We start from the raw sequence: 21,725 nt of genomic DNA, 5'->3' as shown, positions 1-21,725 counted from the left end.
ACTCCCTTTATTCTTATCATCCACCATATAAGTGGCTGTTTTCCGGCTCTCTGGACGTGGTGAGGAAGTGGAGACAGACATATTACTAAATATACATTATAAAGGCACAGATTCAGACGCACGGGGACACGATAAGAGAGGGGTGCAGAATCAGCAAATCCCCAGTGTATCAATATGAGTCCCCCTAAACAAAGTGGAGCTATTGACAAACTTAAGGAGTTCCCAAGGGGTGGCAGATGCCCCTAAAGCCAAGAGAAATGCCACCCCAAAAGGTCAGGCACTATTGGATGACGGGTCAGAGGATCAAGATCATTTAACCCTGAGGCAGGTGTATGAACAGCTTCTACAAGCAATTTCTACAAGCAACAGCTCCCTCACAGGGAAGATTGAGCAGGTACATTCAGAGGTGGGCCTCATGCGTCAGGACATGCAATCCCTGAGGGCCCGAACAGCGGAAGTCGAGACGCGAGTGTCTGAACTGGAGGATCAAACTGTAACACTCAAAACAAAAATGACCACAATGGCCGGATCGGCAAATGCATGGCGCCAGAAAGCAGGCGATCTGGACGCGGCCAAGGCAATTGACTCGGTAGAATGGCCATTTTTATTTGCCTGCCTCCAGAGATTCGCCTTTGGGCCTAAATTCAGTAATTGGATTCATATGTTGTATAGGTCCCCGACAGCCAGGATACTAGTCAATGGTGCTATGTCTACACCCTTCTCATTGAATCGGGGCACAAGACAGGGATGCCCTCTGTCTCCAGCATTGTTTGCAATAGTTATTGAAGCTTTGGCAATTAGAATCCGCTCTCATCCACAGATCAATAGAATCACTATAGCCGACCGCACAGATCAAATAGGATTGTATGCGGATGACATGGTTGTCTTCTTAGATCGAGTGCAAGAGACTCTACCGGTGGTTATAGACACTATAGATAAATTTGGGGAGTTTTCGGGACTACGCATCAACTGGGATAAGTCGGCCTTGATGCCATTAATGCATGGGTCTGGAATTTCAATGGAGGGTAGGTCACCTTTGCAAGTGGTAAATAGCATTAAATACCTGGGAATACACATACAGAAAGACCATACACTAGACCTGCAGACGAGTATAACACCACTTCTGGAGCACGTTAAACTTAAATATAACTTGTGGAGCAAGCCACCCCTGTCAGTGGTTGGCAGAATAAATTTAATCAAAATGATATTACTTCCAAAGCTTAATTATACACTACAACATAGTGCAGTATCAGTACCCAAATCCTTCTTCTCAATGTTGAACTCGCTTACTACCTCTTTCATATGGGGGAAATCCAGACCCAAACTTCGGTTATCCATTTTACAGAGATCCAAAAGACTGGGAGGGGTGGCTTTACCAGAGTTCTTCCTGTACTACCTGGCGGGACAGCTTAGGGCACTAGAGACTTGGATGCCTGGATGTCAGCTGCCAAACTCTGAGAGTCACTTGGCACACGCGGCTGGGACTGATTGTTTAGTGGGTTTTCTGGAATCAGATGGACTGAGAACACCATGGTAATTACCCCTCCTCAGGTTGGTAAGATCAGTCTGGCGACAAGCCAAGAGGGTGGTACACTGCGAAAGGGTGGTGGCGGAACTCCCATTATGGGGGAATAGCCACTTCCATACTCTGAGAGATCACCCCTCGGCGCAATTCTGGGCCACTCACAGCGTCAGTGCATTAGGTGATCTTTTTGTCCCGGGAACCACAACCTTCAAGTCCTTTGAACAAGTCCAGATTAAATATAATGTTCCAAGATCACAGTTTTTTAGATACCTGCAGATTCGCACAGCGATTCAATCCCACATACAGAAAATCGGAGTGAGGAAATTGATATCATCACTTCCTATGATAGGTATTCTAAAATCACAAGGACCTCGACGCCTCATCTCAGCTATATATACTTACCTGTTGTCGGTGGGGGTGGAGTCGGACCCCTTGCCAGCCCAGGATAGATGGAAATCTCTAATTCCCTCTCTACAGGGAGAGGAATGGGAAGAGATATTGGAATCTCCGACTGCGGTATCTTCTTCGGTTAATAATAAGTTGATTCAATGCTACATTGTCCACCAGGCATACCTTACTCCAACTCGATTATTTAGTATGGGCCGTTGGAGTGTCCGAGGTGTCATCTCTCAGGGGCAAATATCATACATATGATTTGGAGCTGTCCCAATATATCTTTGTACTGGCGGGGAGTGACATCTCTGCTGACATCGATTGTGTCGATTCCTGTTTTGTGTGACCCTTTGATATGCCTGTTTGGGGTAATGGAGGAAGAGTCCTGGGATCATTACATGACAATATTCCTCAGAGAGGCATTGTTTCTGGCTAGGAAATTAATAGCTCTGAGGTGGATGGGAGATTCGAATCCAACTGTGCTGTCCTGGGTTAAACTAGTCAATGCAACCATAGTCTATGAGCGGGTGGTATATTATAATAGGGGGTGCCCGGGAAAATTTAACAAAATCTGGGGTTTGTGGAATTCTTCTCCAGACACACTTGCGGAGGTTTGAGGGAGATTATGCGGATAATGGTGGTTCCCGCTAGATGTTGGGATATGAAACACTGTCCAATGGTATATTGAGATATAATGCAATGAGATATAGTGCAATGTGGCTGTTGTTGTTCTCTTTCTTTCTTTTTCTCTTCCTCTTTCTATCTTGTTTTCAAAATATGGTCATGATGATGGATAGAGCTGTTCTTATGCTCAATATAAAATTAGATATAAATGCAAATGATAAGAAGTATGGATAATAACATTGTTCTATCTTAAGTGCTAAAGATATTATGGACTTTATATGACTGTTCATTGTTATATCCAAATATTACTATCTATATACTGAGCTATTTTTATATGGCAAATGTCAGTTGTACCATGTTTGAAATTGTTAATAAAACGAAGTTAAAAAAAAAAAAACTTAACTGAACTGGAATTGTTTTGTAAACAGGAATGGTCAAATATACCTTCATCCAGGAACTCATTAAAAGCTACAGGAAGCGACTAGAGGCTGTGATTTTTGCAAAAGGAGGATCTACAAAATATTAATGTCACTTTTATGTTGAGGTGCCCATACTTTTGCACCGGTCAAATTTTGTTTAAATGCGGATTACACATTTTCTGTTAGTACAATAAACCCTCATTTCAATCCAGAAATATTACTCAGTCCATCAGTTATTAGATATATGAAACTGAAATAGCTGTTGCAAAAACCCAAATTGTTATAAAGAAAAAAGGTTAACATTAATAGGGGTGCCCAAACTTTTTCATATGACTGTATATAACAAAAAAAGTGCACATTTGTTATAATAAATGAGCATAAAATGTTAAATAGTGATCCGAAAGGTGTAGTGAAAAAAAAAATATGGTACCAGTAAAAATGTCACTTTGGTTTTTTTTCTATGTGCGGCGCATACACACAGCAGGGTTTGAGACCCCTGCACTAGATCATATATGATTATCTCATAAAATTAAAGAGGATTTAGTTATGTGGCTAGATTTTCTCAATAATTTCAATGGTCGCAGTTGTTGGCAGCATGATTTTAATTCAGCTGACTCTAAATCTTTGTACTTATGCTGCAGGAAGTATCAGGTACGGTGCATTTTGTAATGGTATTTGGGTGCTGATTTATGGCCTTCATCTTGGGTTAATAGCAGACTAATTAATAATGTTATTTTAGAATTATTCCCCGTACTATTGGCTATTGTTATTTCGGGTACCGTATTTTTCGGACTATAAGACGCACCGGACTATAAGACGCACCCTGGTTTTAGAGGAGGAAAATAGGAAAATAAAATTTTAAGCAAAAAATGTGGTCATGACACACTATTATGGGGCGAGGATCTGCTGCTGACACTGTTATGGGGGTAATGTCCCCAAATTCTCTACTAAGGTGCCGCATCCTGGTAATGATCCTCCTGGCTTGTATATACAGTATATGTCCCTCATCCTGCTATATACCGTCATCCTGCCATATGGCCGAATCCTGCTATATACTGGCATATGGCCGCATCCTGCTATATAACCCATCATGGCATATGGCCCCATCCTGCTATGTACCCCCATCCTGCTCATATACCCCCATCCTGCTCATAATATACCCCCATCCAGCTCATAATATAACCCCATCCTGCTCATATGCCCCCATCCTGCTGATATGCCCCCATCCAGCTCATATGACCCCATCCTGCTGATATGACCCCATGCTGCTGATATGCCCACATCCTGCTCATATGACCCCATCCTGCTCATATGACCCCACCCTGCTCATATGACCCCACCCTGCTCATATGACCCCATCCTGCTCATATGACCCCATCCTGCTCATATGACCCCATCCTGCTCATATACCCCCATCCTGCTCATATGACCCCATCCTGCTCATATGACCCCCATCCTGCTCATATGACCCCATCCTGCTCATATACCCCCATTTTGCTCATATGACCCTCATCCTGCTCATATGACCCCATCCTGCTCATATGACCCCATCCTGCTCATATGACCCCCATCCTGCTCATATGACCCCCATCCTGCTCATATGACCCCATCCTGCTCATAATATACCCCCAACCTGGTGTATGGCCGCATCCTGTGGCACATAAAAAAAATAAACGTTGTTGACCCTTATTTTCTTCATTCTGTACCCTATTTTACCAATACAAGAAAAGAAATAAAAATTTGGTTTAAAAAAAAAAAAAAAAAACCTAAAAAAAATTAAACGTTCAGGGTAACGGGGACGGCTCCACTCAGCGGCGCTGCCGCTGACACAGATGGGAGGACGAGCGATGTTGCAGGGGAACGGTGAGTAATGTGTACTGATTCACTGCCCCCCGTGCTGATGATGATGATGTGCGGGGATCAGTGAATACAGCCGCACATGATCACTCCAGGCCGTAGTTGCCAGGGATGATCATGCGGGCCGGCTGTTTATCCTCCGCCCATCATCACGCCCACCTGTCAGTACCTGCTTCAGCGCTGAGGGATGATGGGCGGGGGATGGGCGTGCATATTAAATGAGCGGGTCCACATGGTCACGGCAGGCTGCTACAGCCTGCTCGTGCCCCCGATGACCCGCTCCACCGCAGCACCCTCATTCCCCGCAGCCCTACATTCAGACTATAAGAAGCACCCCCCACTTTCCCCCAACATTTGGGGGGAAAAAAGTGCGTCTTATGGTCCGAAAAATACGGTATATACTTAACAGATAGAAGAACTTTACTATGCTTAGATAACCAAGGAGTGTTTTTTTGTCATCAATACTTTGTCATCAAAATGCCTTCATACGGACAAAATCCTCAAACCTTGAGCTTCATGTTGCATCAAATATAATATTTGGTTAAAAGCTTATTATATCAAGGGGAAAAAAGAATTGTATAGCTGATACTCTACAATGGGAAAAAGTCCAAAGTCTGGCACCAGAGGCTGAACAAGAAGGGATACCTTTGCCCACAGCACCTTTGGGATTTAATTTGTGATTGACCCTTCTTCACATTGAAAAGTAGCAGAACATGGGCAGATTATTCGGCCACATGGAGAGACTGGAAACATTTTTGTGAATCAATTAATTCGGATTTCTCAAAGCAAAGTTGAAATTTTATTGCAAGTTGTTGAATTGTTGCTTTCTTCAATTTCTAAAATATTAGCAGGGGTTTTCTTTCTTTTTGAGATGATCAGGTAATAATGTATTTAGCAGACATTTTCCGGTAAAATAATTTATAAATAGCTATAGAAAGGTAGTTGGTAAGCCAGATGAGGTCTGCCCACTTTATGATAACCTTTTAATGAAGTTTTGGTGTGTGGCAGATGAATATTGATGATGTGAAACTTGTTTATTCAGGATGGCTTTTGTTATTGCGTTTTGCTGCTCTGAGAATAGGGGACTTAGGGCTCATGCGCACGTTGCGGGGTTTTTTTGCATTTCTGCAGTGTTTTAAGCTGCAGCGTCACATTGACAAAATGCATGCGTTGTGCTTCCCCAGCAATTCTATGATAATCCTGCAAAATCTGTGCGCACGATGCTTTTTTAAACGCAGCGTTTTGATTGTCAAAAATTTGACAAAATCTCTGCGTTTAGAAAAGCAGCATGTCACTTCTTTTGTCCGTTTTGGCAGCGTTCTACACCCATTGAAATCAATGAGTTGTAGAAAAACGCTACCAAAATGCTAAGCGGTGCGTTTGCACTGCATTTTTGTTGCGATCCGCATGTTTTTTTTGACATAACAAACACTGGTCTTTCGGTCTCTCTCTAAGGCTACGTTCACACATCAGTTTTTTGGCATCAGGCACAATCCAGCGTATGCCTGATGCAACGGATCCGGCGCAGAATATGCAAAAACGGATGCGCCTGATCCTTTTTTTGATGGATCCGGGATACCTGATCCGTCAAAAAACTCTCATACTCACCGATCCACGATCACCGGCGCGACGCTGCACAGCGTTCACACTGTGGCAGCTTCTCCTCTTTTGAAAATGCCGACCGCTTATTATTCCATCTCGTATTCCCTGCTTCCCCCGCCCACTGGGTTACAGTCAGCCACACCCCCACGCTGAGTACAGTTTGGAATTTTAGTGCTGTAGTGCACATTTGGCGCTGGCTTTTTGTTTTTTCTTCATTGAATTGGTCGGTGGTTGACCTCCACCTTGCTTTGCACCCCAATTTGGGATGTATTCCATCTGTCTAGATTTTGGCGGTTGGTGACTGTTCACATTAAGTCATCAGGCTTTGTCCACAGGCTATTTACTTCATGCAGCATTTGCTTGGACCTGTCCCGCCCACAGCCATGACTCAGTCATGGGTACGGGATTGAAATAGACCAGGTGAGTGCTGCTAAGAGCAGTTCTACTATTCATATGTGAGGCCGTATGGCACATTTTATAAAAATATTTTAGTGTAGGACTGCTTCAAATGAGATTTGCCGTGACGTGGCGAGGCAGCTCAAGAAATTGCAATTTTTTGCCAAAAATCTCAAAATTTCAAAATAAGTACAGTTTGGAATGTTTAGTGCTGTAGTGCACATTTGGCGCTGGCTTTTTGTTTTTTCTTCATTGAATTGGTCGGTGGTTGACCTCCACCTTGCTTTGCACCCCAATTTGGGATGTATTCCATCTGTCTAGACTTTGGCGGTTGGTGACTGTTCACATTAAGTCATCAGGCTTTGTCCACAGGCTATTTACTTCATGCAGCATTTGCTTGGACCTGTCCCGCCCACAGCCATGACTCAGTCATGGGTACGGGATTGAAATAGACCAGGTGAGTGCTGCTAAGAGCAGTTCTACTATTCATATGTGAGGCCGTATGGCACATTTTATAAAAATATTTTAGTGTAGGACTGCTTCAAATGAGATTTGCCGTGACGTGGCGAGGCAGCTCAAGAAATTGCAATTTTTTGCCAAAAATCTCAAAATTTCAAAATAAGTACAGTTTGGAATGTTTAGTGCTGTAGTGCACATTTGGCGCTGGCTTTTTGTTTTTTCTTCATTGAATTGGTCGGTGGTTGACCTCCACCTTGCTTTGCACCCCAATTTGGGATGTATTCCATCTGTCTAGATTTTGGCGGTTGGTGACTGTTCACATTAAGTCATCAGGCTTTGTCCACAGGCTATTTACTTCATGCAGCATTTGCTTGGACCTGTCCCGCCCACAGCCATGACTCAGTCATGGGTACGGGATTGAAATAGACCAGGTGAGTGCTGCTAAGAGCAGTTCTACTATTCATATGTGAGGCCGTATGGCACATTTTATAAAAATATTTTAGTGTAGGACTGCTTCAAATGAGATTTGCCGTGACGTGGCGAGGCAGCTCAAGAAATTGCAATTTTTTGCCAAAAATCTCAAAATTTCAAAATAAGTACAGTTTGGAATGTTTAGTGCTGTAGTGCACATTTGGCGCTGGCTTTTTGTTTTTTCTTCATTGAATTGGTCGGTGGTTGACCTCCACCTTGCTTTGCACCCCAATTTGGGATGTATTCCATCTGTCTAGATTTTGGCGGTTGGTGACTGTTCACATTAAGTCATCAGGCTTTGTCCACAGGCTATTTACTTCATGCAGCATTTGCTTGGACCTGTCCCGCCCACAGCCATGACTCAGTCATGGGTATGGGATTGAAATAGACCAGGTGAGTGCTGCTAAGAGCAGTTCTACTATTCATATGTGAGGCCGTATGGCACATTTTATAAAAATATTTTTAGTGTAGGACTGCTTCAAATGAGATTTGCCGTGACGTGGCGAGGCAGCTCAAGAAATTGCAATTTTTTGCCAAAAATCTCAAAATTTTAAAATAAGTACAGTTTGGAATGTTTAGTGCTGTAGTGCACATTTGGCGCTGGCTTTTTGTTTTTTCTACAATCCAGCGTATGCCTGATGCAACGGATCCGGCGCAGAATATGCAAAAACGGATGCGCCTGATCCTTTTTTTGATGGATCCGGGATACCTGATCCGTCAAAAAACAAATCCGGCGCATCCGTTTTTGCATCCGTTTTGTCAGTTTTTTTGCTGGATCTGTTTTTTTCAATAAATTGGAGCATGCTCAGTTTAAAAAAATGGATCCGGCAGCCGTAGGCTTCCATTCTAAATCACGGCGTATTCAGCGCGATACGTTTTTTTTTTTCAGAGACTAAAAAAGTTCAATGAGACGTTCCATCCGGCCGCTGCATTGAGTAATTACGCCGGATCCGTCAAAAGCCGGATGCAACGCAAGGCCATCAGGCACAGTCCGGCGCTAATACAAATCAATGGGGATAAAACGGATCCGGCGCCGGATCCATTTTATCTGTTTTTTTTTTCCGGATTGTGCCTGATGAAAAAAAACTGATGTGTAGCATCACTCTGACGATGTCGGTCTCTCCCTCCCACCCCCTCTCTCATACTCACCGATCCACGATCACCGGCGCGACGCTGCACAGCGTTCACACTGTGGCAGCTTCTCCTCTTTTGAAAATGCCGACCGCTTATTATTCCATCTCGTATTCCCTGCTTCCCCCGCCCACTGGGTTACAGTCAGCCACACCCCCACGCTGAGTGACAGCTGTCTCACTGCAATCAATCACAGCCGCCGCTGGGCAGGTCTATATCGTGCAGTTTAATAAATAAATAATTTAAAAAAAAAAAAACGTGCGGTCCCCCCAATTTTGATACCAGCCAAGGTAAAGTCACACGGCTGAAGGCTGATATTCTCAGGATGGAGCTCCACGTTATGGGGAGCCCCCCCAGCCTAACAATATCAGCCAGCAGCCGCACGGAATTGCCGCATCCATTAGATGCGACAGTCCCGGGACTCTACCCGGCTCATCCCGAATTGCCCTGGTGCGGTGGCAAACGGGGTAATAAGGAGTTAATGGCAGCAGCCCATAATTGCCACTAAGTCCTAGGTTAATCATGGCAAGCGTCTTCCCGAGATACCTTCCATGATTAACCTGTAAGTTAAAGAAAATAAACACACATCCAAAAAATCCTTTATTTGGAATGAAAGACAAAAACACCCTCTTTCACCACTTTATTAACCCCTCAAAAACAACTCCATGTCCGACGTAATCCACGCAAGGTCCCACGACGCTTTCAGCTCTGCTACATCGAAAGCTGACAAAAGCGGCAGTAGAACAACGCCGCTCCTGTGAGCTCCATGCAGCAACTGAAGTGAGTCGCACGATCAGCTGTGCTGTCACTGAGATTACTCGCGGCCACCGCTCTCAGGTGGAGGACTGCAGCTGTGGCCGCGAGTAACCTGAGTGAAAGCACAGCTACTCGCGCGGCTCACTGCAGTCACTCAGGGGATTTGCGATCACAGGTGAGTCCTTCACATTCACGTGTGACCGCAAATCAGGCTGCAACACAGAGAGAGAGAGAGCCATGCGATGTCAGTGAAATCGGGTGAAGCTCTGATGTCACTGCTGCGGACTCCTGTGTCCTGGAACTGACCTCGGAGATTCATCTGAGTTCAGGTCAGCACACGGAGACAGAGCCGCCGGGATGACAATGAAGTTGGGTGAAGTTCATCCAAGTTCATTCTCATCGCCCGGCTCTGTCTGTGTCTGCTGTCAGCGGGTATGTAGCAGAGCTGAATTGTCGGCGGACCGCACTCACAAAAATGCATCCAAAAAGAATGTAAAATACATGCAAAATGCATCCAAAATACATGCGTTTTGGATGCATTATTTTTGTCAACAGGCAGCGTCAAGTCTGCCAGAGGGTGTATTTATTTCTGCACTAGCCAGGACGCAACGTGCGCATGAGCCCTAAATGTCGTCTGGCAAAACAGTTTTTTTTCTGGTCTGATGTTTGACTGTTTCTTTTAAAAAGAGTTGTCACTAGTGATGAGCGAATGTACTCGGTGCTATTCGTTACTTGCACGAATAGTATGGTATTTGTGATATCCATTACTCGACGAACATTTTGCTCCTTGACTCGGGAGATTTGTGTCTCCTCCCTGCATGTTTGGCACGTGATTTTCAGCCAAATTTGCTTGTCAATCACAGTAATACCGTAACTATCTTTGCTAATGATGTGAGTGTGGGGAGGACAGCTGCTGTTGGAGAAGGGACAGTGGTAGGCTATGTGCGCACGTTGCGTTTTGCTTTTTTTTTTGCGTTTCTACAGCGTTTTGAGCAGCAGCGTCACATTGTCAAAATGAATGCGTTCTGGTTCCTCTGCAAAGTCTATGAGAATCATGCAAAATCTGTGCGAACAATGCTTTTTGAAACGCAGTGTTTTGATTGTCAAAAATTTGACAAAATCTCTGCATTTAGAAAAGCAGCATGTCAATTCTTTTGTCCATTTTGGCTGCGTTCTACACCCATTGAAATCAATGAGTTGTAGAAAAACACTGCCAAAATGTTAAGCGGTGCGTTTGCACTGCATTTTTGTTGCTATCCGCATGTTTTATTGACATAACAAAGGCAGGTCTTTCGGTCTCTCTCTATCTCTCTCTCTGTCCATGTCGGTCTCTCCCTCCCACCCCCTCTCTCATACTCACCGATCCCCGGCACTGCACGGCGTTCACACTGTGGTGGCTTCTCCTCTTTTGAAAATGCCAGCCGCTTATTAATCCATCTCATATTCCCTGCTTACCCCGCCCACCGGCGCCTATGATTGGTTGCAGTCAGAAACGCCCCCACACTGAGTCACAGCTGTCTCACTGCAACCAATCACAGCCGCCGGTGGGCGTGTCTATATCGAGCAGTAAAAAAAAAAAATAATTGAACAAAACCGACGTGCGGTCCCCCCCAATTTAAATACCAGCCAGGGTAAAGCCACACGGCTGAAGGCTGGTATTCTCAAGATGGGGAGCTCCACGTTATGGGGAGCCCCCCAGCCTAACTATCAGCCAGCAACCGCCCGGAATTGCCGCATCCATTAGATGCGACAGTCCCGCCACTCTACCAAGCTCATCCCGAATTGCCTTGATGCGGTGGCAAACGGGGTAATAAGGACTTAATGGCAGCAGCCCATAGCTGCCACTAAGTTCTAGGTTAATCATGGCAGGCGTCTCCCCAAGGTACCTTCCATGATTAACCTGTAAGTTAAAGAAAATAAACACACATCCAAAAAATCTTATTTGGAATGAAAGACAAGAAAACACCCTCTTTCACCACTTTATTAACCCCTCAAAAACAACTCCAGGTCCGACGTAATCCACATAAGGTCCCACGACGCTTTCAGCTCTGCTACATCGGAAGCTGACAGGAGCGGCAGTAGAACACTGCCGCTCCTGTGAGCTCCATGCAGCAACTGAAGTAAGTCGCACGATCAGCTGTGCTGTCACTGAGGTTACTCGCGGCCACCGCTCTCAGGTGGAGGACTGCAGCTGTGGCTGCGAGTAACCTGAGTGAAAGCACAGCTAATCGCACGGCTCACTGCAGTCACTCAGGGGGTTTGCGATCACAGGTGAGTCCTTCTCCTGTGATAAATCAAGCCACGGCACACGCACAGAGCAGCGCGATCACAATGAAGTCGATTGAAGTTCATCCGAGTTCATTCTGATCGCGCGGCTCTGTCTCGCAGCCAGCCATGCTCTTTTAGACAGTGCGGTCCCACTCAGCTCTGCTGCAAGTCTATGGGGATGCTGCAGAGCCGAGTGGGACTGCACTCTCAAAAGAAGGGAATTTTGTTACTTACCGTAAATTCCTTTTCTTCTAGCTCCTATTGGGAGACCCAGACGATTGGGTGTATAGCTACTGCCTCCGGAGGCCACACAAAGCATTACACTAAAAAGTGTAAGGCCCCTCCCCTTCTGGCTATACACCCCCAGTGGGATCACTGGCTCACCAGTTTTAGTGCAAAAGCAAGAAGGAGGAAAGCCAATAACTTGGTTAAACAAATTCACTCCGAGTAACATCGGAGAACTGAAAAACCGTTCAACATGAACAACATGTGTACCCGAAAAAACCCAAAAATCCCGAAGGACAACAGGGCGGGTGCTGGGTCTCCCAATAGGAGCTAGAAGAAAAGGAATTTACGGTAAGTAACAAAATTCCCTTCTTCTTCGGCGCTCCATTGGGAGACCCAGACGATTGGGACGTCCAAAAGCTGTCCCTGGGTGGGTAAAGAAATACCTCATGTTAGAGCTGCGAAGACGGCCCTCCCCTACGGGGAGGCAACTGCCGCCTGCAGGACTCTTCTACCTAGGCTGGCGTCCGCCGAAGCATAGGTATGCACCTGATAATGTTTGGTGAAAGTGTGCAGACTCGACCAGGTAGCTGCCTGGCACACCTGTTGAGCCGTAGCCTGGTGTCGTAATGCCCAGGACGCACCCACGGCTCTGGTAGAATGGGCCTTCAGCCATGATGGAACCGGAAGCCCAGCAGAACGGTAGGCTTCAAGAATTGGTTCTTTGATCCATCGAGCCAGGGTGGCTTTGGAAGCCTGCGACCCTTTGCGCTTACCAGCGACAAGGACAAAGAGTGCATCGGAGCGGCGCAGGGGCGCCGTGCGGGAAATGTAGATTCTGAGTGCTCTCACCAGATCTAACAAATGTAAATCCTTCTCATACCGATGAACTGCATGAGGACAAAAAGAAGGCAAAGAGATATCCTGATTAAGATGAAAAGAGGATACCACCTTCGGGAGAAACTCCTGAATGGGGCGCAGAACTACCTTGTCCTGGTGGAAGACCAGGAAAGGAGCCTTGGATGACAGCGCTGCTAGCTCAGACACTCTCCGAAGAGATGTGATCGCTACCAGAAAAGCCACTTTCTGTGATAGTCTAGAAAGTGAAACCTCCCTCAGAGGCTCGAAGGGCGGCTTCTGGAGGGCAACTAGTACCCTGTTCAGATCCCATGGATCTAACGGCCGCTTGTACGGGGGTACAATATGACAAACCCCCTGCAGGAACGTGCGCACCTTAGGAAGTCGTGCTAGACGCTTTTGAAAAAAGACGGATAGCGCCGAGACTTGCCCTTTAAGGGAGCCGAGCGACAAACCTTTTTCTAACCCAGATTGCAGGAAAGAAAGAAAGGTAGGCAATGCAAAAGGCCAGGGAGACACTCCCTGAGCAGAGCACCAGGATAAGAATATCCTCCACGTTCTGTGGTAGATCTTAGCGGACGTGGGCTTCCTAGCATGTCTCATGGTGGCAACGACCCCTTGGGATAATCCTGAAGACCCTAGGATCCAGGACTCAATGGCCACACAGTCAGGTTCAGGGCCGCAGAATTCCGATGGAAAAACGGCCCTTGGGACAGTAAGTCTGGTCGGTCTGGTAGTGCCGACGGTTGGCCGACCGTGAGATGCCACAGATCCGGATACCACGCCCTCCTTGGCCAGTCTGGGGCGACGAGTATGACGCGGCTGCAGTCGGATCTGATCTTGCGTAGCACTCTGGGCAAGAGTGCCAGAGGTGGAAACACATAAGGGAACCGGAACTGCGACCAATCTTGCACTAAGGCGTCTGCCGCCAGAGCTCTGTGATCGCGAGACCGTGCTATGAAGGTTGGGACCTTGTTGTTGTGCCTGGACGCCATTAGGTCGACGTCCGGCCTTCCCCAGCGGCTACAGATTTCCTGAAACACGTCCGGGTGAAGGGACCATTCCCCTGCGTCCATGCCCTGGCGGCTGAGGAAGTCTGCTTCCCAGTTTTCTACGCCGGGGATGTGAACTGCGGATACGGTGGAGGCCGTGGCTTCCACCCACATCAGAATCCGCCGGACTTCCTGGAAGGCTTGCCGACTGCGTGTCCCTCCTTGGTGATTGATGTATGCCACCGCTGTGGAGTTGTCCGACTGAATTCGGATCTGCTTTCCTTCCAGCCACTGCTGGAAGGCTAGTAGGGCAAGATACACTGCTCTGATTTCCAGAACATGGATCTGAAGGGTGGACTCCTGCTGAGTCCACGTACCCTGAGCCCTGTGGTGGAGAAAAACTGCTCCCCACCCTGACAGACACGCGTCTGTCGTGACTACCGCCCAAGACGGTGGTAGGAAGGATCTTCCCTGTGATAATGAGGTGGGAAGAAGCCACCATTGCAGAGTCCTTCTGTGAAAGGGATACTTTCCTGTTCAGGGATGTTGACTTCCCGTACCATTGGCGGAGAATGTCCCAATAAAGAGGACGCAGATGAAACTGCGCAAACGGAACCGCCTCCATTGCCGCCACCCTCTTCCCGAGGAAGTGCATGAGGCGTCTTAAGGAGTGCGACTGACCCTGACGGAGAGTCTGCACCCCTCTGTAGTGACCGCTGCTTGTCCAGCGGAAGCTTCACTAGCGCTGAGAGGGTATGAAACTCCATGCCCAGATACGTTAGTGATTGGGTCGGTGACAGGTTTGACTTTGAGAAGTCGATGATCCACCCGAACGTCTGGAGAGTCTCCAGCGCAACATTCAGGCTGAATTGGCATGCCTCTTGAGAGGGTGCCTTGACAAGTAGATCGTCCAAGTAAGGGATCACAGAGTGTCCCTGTGAGTGCAAGACTGCTACCACTGCCGCCATGACCTTGGTGAACACCCGTGGGGCTGTCGCCAGACCGAATGGCAGAGCTACGAACTGAAGATGGTCGTCTCCCATCACGAAACGTAGAAAACATTGGTGCTCTGTAGCAATCGGCACGTGGAGATAAGCATCTTTGATGTCTATTGATGCTAGGAAATATCCTTGAGACATTGAGGCAATGACGGAGCGGAGGGTTTCATCCGGAACCGCCTGGCCTCCACGTGCTTGTTGAGTAGTTTTAGGTCCAGAACGGAACGGAAAGAGCCATCCTTTTTTGGCACCACAACCAGATTGGAGGAAAACCGTGTCTTGTTCCTGAAGAGGAACAGGGATTACCACTCCTTCTGCCTGCAGAAGAGCATCGGCTCGGTGGGGAGGTGGGGACGTTCTGAAGAATCGAGTCGGAGGACGAGAACAGAACTCTGTCCTGTGCCCGTGGGCACAATGTCCCTCACCCACCGGTCTGTGACCTGTGGCAGCTAAATGTCGCCAAAGGCGAGCGAGTCTGCCATCAACCGCGGATGCGGAGAGATGAGAGAGCTGAGAGTCATGAGGAGACCGTCTTGGTAGCGGTTCCTCCGGCTGCCTTCCTTGGGCGTGATTGAGCCCCCGGAAGCTGAGCCCCTCTGAGGCTTTTCAGCTCTTTTGGACGAGGACAATTGGGACCTGCCCGAGCTTGGGAAGGACCGAAACCTCGACTGTCCTTCCAGGACAGCATTAATAGGGTAAGTCGCAATGCAGACATTGCGAGGTTACGGACGCCCCTGCGGCACAAATGTACATATGCTCAAGACCAGCTGCAAGAACAGCTGAAAAGCTTAGGGTGCCCATACGGCTGTAAATGCCGGAGCAACCGACACGCCGATAGCCTCATAGACAGATTTCAACCAGAGTCCATCTGTCTGGCATCTTTAAGTGAAGTCCCATCTCCACTGCAACTATGGCTCTAGCCGCAAGCCTGGAGATTGGAGAATCCACCTTTGGACCCTGGGTCCCGCGCTTGACCACGTCAGGGGGAAAAGGATAACGTGTATCCTTAATACGTTTGGAGAAAACGCTTATCTGGTAAGCGTGGTGTTCCTGGACTGCTTCTCTGAAGTCAGCGTGGCCAGAAAAATACTCAATATACGTTTGAGCTACTGAAATGGGACTTCTCCTGCTGTGAAGCTGACTCCTCCGCTGGGGGAGCTGAGGGAGAAATATCCAACATGCGATTGATGGACGCTATAGGATCATTCCTTATGGCGTCACCATCCGGTGTATCCGGATTGAGAGCGTTGTCAGGATCAAAGTCCTGATGAGCTACGTCTGCCTCATCATACAGAGAGCCTCCTGGGACCCCCCCCGGAGCACCGATTTTATTCCCAATGAGGGTGGCCAGGGAGCAATGATCCAGATTGCCCATGGCCTGTCCGGACTGCAAGTCTCTATCCCATTGCAACTCCATCCCTGTCCTTGGACAGGGTTGTCCTTTGGCCACGTCTAGTAGAGACCCCGGCTGACCAAGTGCTCCAGGGGAGCATTGCACACAATGGGGTTCAGTGCCGTGGAACAGTATCACATGCAGTAAAAACAGCATCGAAAGCCTGTGTTGCTTATATGCTGCTGCCGACTAGCCATCTAGGATATAGAGCCAAGAATGGCGACCGTACAATGTAATGTATAGCATACAAGCATAAAGTACAAATGAACACTGCAGCACATGCAATACAAGCAGCATAGAAAGCCTGTGCCTTGGCACCCCTGCTTTTCTGCTGCTGTAGACTAGCCATCTAGGGGAATATAGCCCAGAATATCGACCATACAGTGCAATGTATAGCATACAAGCATAAGTATAAATGAACACTGCAACCCCTGCAATACAAGCAGCATAGAAAAAACCTGTGCCTCAGCACCCTTGCTTTTCTGCTGCTGTAGTCTAGTCATTCTAGGCGAAAATAGCCCAGACTAGCGACCGTACAGTGCAGTGTATAGCATACAAGCATAAATACACATGAACACTGCAGCACATGCAATACAAGCAGCATAGAAAGCCTGTGCCTTAGCACCCCTGCTTTCCTGCTGCTGATGTGTCGCCATCTAAGAGGGCATATAGCCAAAAATAGCGACCTATGCAGTGTAAGCATAAAAATACAAATGGACAACTGCGGTATTTAGTGGGGTCAGCACTTCAGGTGCCGCTTACCGCCCGCCTATAAGCGGGTGTGTGGTCGCCCTAGTCCTGTGCCTGGTTGCCCAGAGTCCGATCTCTCAGCTCGGACTGCAGGAATGGCTGCCGGCGTCCTTCTCCAGCTCGTGTGAGTAGGGGCGGGCCGTGGGCGTGCCCCCAAGTCAGAGCGGGAAACCGGCGTCCCACAGTGTCCAGTGAGAGGGCTGGAGCATGTAAATAAGGCTCCAGCCCTCGGCGCTGCTGATTGTACAGTGTCTCTCCCCTACCCTGATTGACAGGGTGGGGGCGGGAACGAAGCGGAGCTAGGCCGCAAAAGCCGGGGACTGGATTTATAAGCGCCGCCGCCGTAAAAGCGCGGTCGGCGCCAAGTCCCCGGCGCACTACAAGTCCCAGCCGCGCCGCCGCTCCCGGAGCGTCCGGCGCGGTAGTTCCCCATACATAAAGTCACTCAGCTAGGCTGCAGTGACTGTAACCCTTTACTGTCCCCGGCGCACTAGCACACCCAGCAAGTCTGGAGTGTGCTGTGCCTGTGTGTACGGGGACACAGAGTACCTGAATGGTGCAGGGCCATGTCCCTGAACGGTACCCAGCTCCGTATCCAGCAGGTTCAATGGGTCTGTGGATGGAGCCCGGCCTCAGGGCTTTGGGGCTGGTAAGATCCCACTTCCTCAGAGCCCCTCAGGGGGATGTGGAAGGAAAACAGCATGTGGGCTCCAGCCGCCGTACCAGCAATAGGTACCTCAACCTTACAAACCACCAGCGGGGTGAGAAGGGAGCATGCTGGGGGCCCTATATGGGCCCTCTTTTCTTCCATCCGATATAGTCAGCAGCTACTGCTGACTAAACAGTGGAGCTATGCGTGGATGTCTGACCTCCTTCGCACAAAGCAGAAAACTGGTGAGCCAGTGATCCCACTGGGGGTGTATAGCTAGAAGGGGAGGGGCCTTACACTTTTTAGTGTAATGCTTTGTGTGGCCTCCGGAGGCAGTAGCTATACACCCAATCGTCTGGGTCTCCCAATGGAGCGCCGAAGAAATGTGCGTTCTGGAAGCATCCAGAACGCATGAATTCAGCAGGAATTCTGCAGTAACAATGCGTCTCAACAACGTGTTTTGAGACGCACATGCAGTGACATACACGCTGCGGAATAGAACGCAATGTGCGCACGTAGCTTTAAGCGTGGTTTACACGCTGCGACATTGCTAGCAATTGCTAGCGATGTCGAGTGCTAACACCCGCCCCCGTTGTACGGCCGGTATGTGGTGATCGCTGCCGTAGCGAACATTATCGCTACGGCGTCACACGCTTATACCTGCTCTGCGACGTCGCTGTGACCAGCGAACCGCCTCTTTTCTAAGGGGGCGGTTTGTTCAGCGTCACAGCGACGTCACTGAACCGCCGCCCAATAGAAAAGGAGGGGAGGAGATGAGCGGCCGGAACATGCCGCCCACATCCTTCCTTCCTCCTTTTCCGGTGGACGGAGGTAAGGTGATGGTTGTCGCTCCTGCGGTTGCTACTGAGCAGAAAACGATATTTTGTTTTAGGACGACCTCTCCATGACCACCGATTTTTCCCTGTTTTGCGATCGTTTACGGTCGCTCAGAGGAGTCACACTCCTGCACACACTGCGATCTCGCTAATGAGGCCGGAAGTGCGTCAAAACCACCGTGACCCCGACGATATCTCCTTAGTGATATCGCAGCATGTAAAGCCCCCTTTAGTGTGTGGCAGGACCTGCTGGACAATGCAACAAACAGGCAATTTCAGGACTAAATCACAAGACTGCTGAAAGCTGAGTGTAGTGCAGGGCGAGATGGTGATTAGGGTACAATTTGTGTAAGGCCCCCTTCACACGTCCGTGAAAAACACGCACGTGTGTTACGGGCCGTTTTTCGTGTCCGTGTCCTGTTTTTGTGTCCGTTTTTTTATGGTCCGTGTGGCACCTGTGTGAATTGCGTATGCTAGCCGTGTTTGTGTGTAGAACGTCCGTGTGTGCGTGTGGAATTAACGTGTATGTGTACGTGGAATGTCCGTGTGGAATGTCCGTGTGTGTGATGCACAATGTTGTTTATAAATGTCGGCTGACAGCAGACAGAGTTGCGCGATGAGAATGAACTCGGGTGAGCTTCACCCGACTTTATCCTCATACCGCGGCTCTGTCCGTGCCCGTGCCCATCCTGTAGTAATGTGTCCATCCTTGTCCCTATCCTTTAGTAATGTCCCCAGCCTTATCCCTATCCTATAGTAATGTTTCTCATCCTTGTCTCCTTGTAGTAATATCCCTATCCTGTAGTACTGTGCCCACCTTGTCCCCATCCTATAGTAATGTCCCCATCCAATAGTATTATGCCCATCCTTGTAATGTCCCCATCCTTTAGTAATGTCCCCAGCCTTGTCCCCATCCTATAGTCATATGCCCACCTTGTCCCTATCCTATAGAAATGTGCCCATCTTGTCCCTATCCTATAGTCATGTGCCCACCTTGTCCCTATCCTATAGTCATGTGCCCACGTTGTCCCAGGATAACAGTGCTTTGAATTTTTGACTTTCAGGTTCCATATCTCACCATCTACTACAGCTTTAAATGTGAGACTACCTTCATTTTATAGACAATCATCTTGGCTATCCAATATGTGATTATGATATGATTGGTTGTGCAAATTCTTGTCATGTCACTGCATTGTTACTGTTTGGCTCCTAGAACTCTAAATTTACATTTTTATTATTTTGTTAGTATTTTGTAAATACACCTTTGGCTTTCAACACTGCCTGAATTCTTCTGGGCATGCTCTCGATCAGATTCACCATCCGGTAATCTGGTATTGAATTAAATGACTTAACCTCAGGTTACACCTGGGTTACCGTGGGAAGCACAGCTGTGACCTGAGGTGAACTGACCTGAGGTGAACTTCTTGAACTCAGTGACATCACCTCAGGTGAGGTCATTGAACTCAAAACCAGATTACCGGATTAGGCAATGTGTACACATTGAGTATTTGGGTGCAGACCTTTCTGCACCAAATCGCAATCTCCTGGCAAAAAACCGCACCAAAACCACAGGTGTTTTAGTGCATTTTTTTGCCAGGCGATGCAAATTTAGTGCAGAAATGTCTGCACCCAAATACTCAATGTGTACACGTTGCCTAAAAAGTGCCCTTGCGACTAGTCCCTGAGCTCATTAGCATATCATAAAGGATCTTTAAAAATACTTTTTCTAAAGATCTCTTTATCTATGCTACTAGATGCTGGGACAGTTAGTCAGGAATTAGAAATATGCACCCAGAACTGCTCATGGTTCTGGGTGCATATTGGATAAGACAGGTTCTCTTTAACTAGAATGGCCTCTCCTGCATCCTTGTTTATCCCCTCCACGACATTACAGCACAGGCCGCTGCCAGTGACCTTTAAAGGGAACCTGTCAGGTCCAATATGCATCCAGAATCACGGGCAATTCTGAGTGCAAATTGCTAATCCCTGCCTAACTGTCCCTGTATACACTAGCATAAATAAACAAATATTTTGAAAAAATATTTCTAAAGATTGTTTCTTATATGCTAATGGGGCCAGGGACTACTTGCAAGGACGTTAAGTAGTCCCTGGCCCCAGGATAGGGATCCTATAGTCATGTGCCCACCTTGTCCCCATCCTATAGTAATGTGCCCATCTTGTCCCTATCCTATAGTCATGTGCCCACCTTGTCCCTATCCTATAGTAATGTGCCCATCTTCTCCCTATCCTATAGTCATGTGCCCACCTTCTCCATAGCCTATAGTAATGTGCCCACCTTATCCCCATCATATAGTCATGTGCCCACCTTGTCCCTATTCTATAGTAATGTGATCACCTTGTCCCTATTCTATAGTAATGTCCCCATCCAATAGTAATGTGGCGGCGGCTGAAAGGGGGCAGTGGAGCTATAACTTACCGATCGCTCCCCTCAGCTTTCACAGACGCTGGAGTGAAGCTGAGGGGAGTGGTCTCCGGCCCCAGATCCACAGTGATTGGAGAGATCGGTCACAAGGCCGGTCTCTCCAATGGCTGAAACATTACAGTGGCTGTGATTGGCTGACGAACGCCGCTCAGCCAATCACAGCCTCCGTAGGTCCGGGGAGGAGACACCACCCCTCCTGAGGTCCCCTCCTCCTCGAATCAAAGGTATTTGCAATGCAAAGCGATCGCAGCTACCGGGGCTACGGAGCCGTGATTTTGCCACGGCGTACTGGGTACATCATGGGTCCTTCAGTACCAGGGAGCCATGACGTACCCAGTATGTCATAGGTCGCTAAGGGGTTAATGTGCCGTCCTTCACGTACACACAAAGAAAAATAAATAAAAAAACACCATTCTCCTCACCTGTCCCGTTCCCTCGGCTGCCTCATCTCTGCTTCTTGCAGGCCCGTGTCGTCGGTGACTGTTGCGGCCAGTGCAGGGGCCGCAGCCACTGTCAGTGATTTATGTCAGATGATTGTTTTGCCGGCGCTGTGTGCGCAGAGCCCTTGACTCAGAGCGCAGCGCCAAAAAAAATTAATCTAACAAAGTACAGACACTGGCTGCGGCCCCTGCACCTGCCACGATAGTTAACAGGGGCACGGGCCTGGGGCTGCACGAAGC

Source organism: Anomaloglossus baeobatrachus (genome assembly GCF_048569485.1).
Source record: "Anomaloglossus baeobatrachus isolate aAnoBae1 chromosome 1 unlocalized genomic scaffold, aAnoBae1.hap1 SUPER_1_unloc_2, whole genome shotgun sequence".
Lineage (NCBI taxonomy): Eukaryota > Metazoa > Chordata > Amphibia > Anura > Aromobatidae > Anomaloglossus > Anomaloglossus baeobatrachus.
The sequence above is the reverse complement of the archived record's forward strand: the minus strand, read 5'-3'. Positions refer to the sequence as shown.